We start from the raw sequence: 2633 nt of genomic DNA on the forward strand, positions 1-2633 counted from the left end.
CTGGCCTTGCTCAGTGGGTTAAGGATCCTGCATTGCTGTGGCATAGGCCAGCAGCTACAACTCCGATTAGACCCCTAGCCTGGGAATCTCCATATGCCACAGGTGCAGCCCTAGAAAAGATAAAAAAAAAAAAATTGTAAATTACTTTAATAATAATAATAATAATAATAATAAAAGTTCCTTCCATGAGCTTCGATATGATTGGCCATCAAGAAATATCCCTCTTTTCCTCCCTGATTGCTTGAAGACCAGCCGCTGTCATGAGTGACACAGTAATTATCCTGACCAGGAAGTTCATTACCAGCTGACTACTTCAGCGGAAACAAATGGCCATCCATGTCCTTCACCCTGGGAAGGCAGCAGGACCTGAGACAGACATTTGGGGAAAATGAGCCAAAATGTAAAGACTACACCAAATGTCATCTTTGTCTTTGGATTCAGAACCCATTTTGGTGGTGACAAGACAACCGGCTTTGGCATGATTTATGATTCCTTGGATTACAACGTAAAGAAAAATGAGCCCGAACACAGGCTTGCAAGACACAGCTTGTATGAGAAGAAAAAGACCTCAAGAAAACAGAGAAAAGAACGCAAGAACAGGATGAAGAAAGTTGGTGCAAAGGTCAATGTTGGTGCTGGCAAAAAGAAGGGGGAAAGACTGCAGTGACTGTGTCTATGCTGATTGTGCAAAATTTTCACGAGGGGCCTAATAAACTAAGAACCTTAAAATAATAATAATAATAATGTGATTCTCAGCAGTCTGTGGAGTCACCCACCCACCTCGTTATTTTTATTTCCATTGCAAGCGTTCAGCCAACTCTTGAATACTTTCTGAATGTCAACTCTGAGAGAGATGGAGGCTAAAATGAGATTTGGCAACTACCTGGGGGGATCTTGTTCCTGATGGGAGAGAAAACAAGGAGAAACATGTTGTAACACATCATAATAAAAGAATATTAAGGTAAGGAATTCCCTGGTGGCTCAGCAGGTAAGGATCCGGAGTTGTCACTGCTGTAGCACGGGTTTGATCCCTGGCCCCGGAACTTCCACATGCTGCAGGCGTGGCCAAAAATTAAAAAAAAAAAAAATTAAGCAGAGGTTTGTCAGATGTCCTAGGAAAGTCACATGATGGGGAGGAGGGCCGGGAAGCTTCAGAGAAGAGGTGACACTTGAGCTGGACCTTGAAGGATGAGTAAGAGTTTGCCAGGGGTGGGGGGTGGGGAGGAGAGGTGATTTCAATCCATGGGGTCCTGGAAGATGAGGAGCTAGAAGCACAGTGTTTTGAGGAAATTCTACATAGCTTGAAGTGGCCCAGAATCCCAAGAGGAGCAGCGGGAAGCAGAGAGTAGGCCAGTGAAGGTTAAAAGGAGGTATGAGTTGGGGCAGACTGGAACAGAGTTGAGATTTTATCCTGAAGGCGACAAGGAGCCGCTGGAGGTTTATAAGGGGTCAGGGCTCTATTGAGATAACAGGAAAGCAGAAAATTACAAGGCGGTGAGGAGCTTTCTGAAGGCCAGGACACACTGGCTGAGCAGAGAGAAAAGACAAAGGGCCCACGGCTGCACCCAAGGCTGAGGCAAGGCGACAGACAGATCCCGACAGATTTAAGAATCTAGAGCAGGCAGGGTGTGTGCGGTAACTGATTTGATGTAGGGGTGGGAGGGCCGGTAGGGGAAGGGAGATGTTGAGAAAGACTCTAAGAAGGTGGGTAATCACCTGTGAAACTGAGAGGAGAGTAATGGAATCAATGGCCATTAAGAGACCAAGGAGGAGAAAAAGGATTGTGGCCCTAAAAAGCAAAAAAGAAAAAGAAAAAAAGCCCAAAAAAGAATAAAAAGTAATTCCAAAGAAAGAAATACAATTTATACTTATTACAGCTTCACTTCTTTGTTTACTTTTTTATATATTTATTATCGCTTCTTGGCCTTTTGGCTAAGATCAAGTGTACTTTTTTATATATTTATTGCCTGACATCCCCCTGGAAATTGTAAGCTCCTGAAAAGGTAGACATTCTGTCTTTTTTATCGTCAAATCCTTAGTGCCTAGAACAGTGCCAGGCACACAGTAGGTGCTCAATATAGATAGATGCGTAGATAGATAGATTTGGGGGGGTTATCTGACTAGGCAAGTTTATTCAGCGTTTTAAAAGTAGGGTTTAAAAGAATTTAGTCCAGATAAAATGAAATCAGGAACTGGGCCAATTTAACACTATAATGATAATCGCATTGATGAGCAATTACTATGTACCAGATCATCGTGCTAATAGCTTAAATATATGGACCCGCTGACTCTCTCATGAGGCACTGAAGATAGATTAAGAAATTCCCCAAACTGGGCCAGTGGGTGGTCGGCAGAGTTGGCATTTAAAATTGGGCAGCTTATTTCAAGAACTTGCACTGTCAAGGTATGTTAGCACCATGGTTAGTCTCAACGCTAATATCCTTCTACCCATTTTCCTACCTGATAAATGCAGACAAACTGAGCTGGTATTTTTGTATATTTAACTCACGCAATAGCCATTTTCTCTGTGACCCCATTTTTTTGTTGGTGGAAAATCTCCCCAACTAACAGCAGCTTTCCTGCCCTCTGGGCAGTTTCATTGGACACTACATGGGGCTTGAGGGCCACCCTGT

The 2633-nt window shown here is 43.3% G+C and overlaps 1 pseudogene; it reads left to right on the plus strand.

Annotated features, from left to right (window-relative positions):
* Positions 246 to 682, plus strand: LOC100526256 (annotated as a pseudogene).

The sequence above is a fragment of the Sus scrofa genome, chromosome 17 (genome assembly GCF_000003025.6).
Source record: "Sus scrofa isolate TJ Tabasco breed Duroc chromosome 17, Sscrofa11.1, whole genome shotgun sequence".
Taxonomy (NCBI): domain Eukaryota; kingdom Metazoa; phylum Chordata; class Mammalia; order Artiodactyla; family Suidae; genus Sus; species Sus scrofa.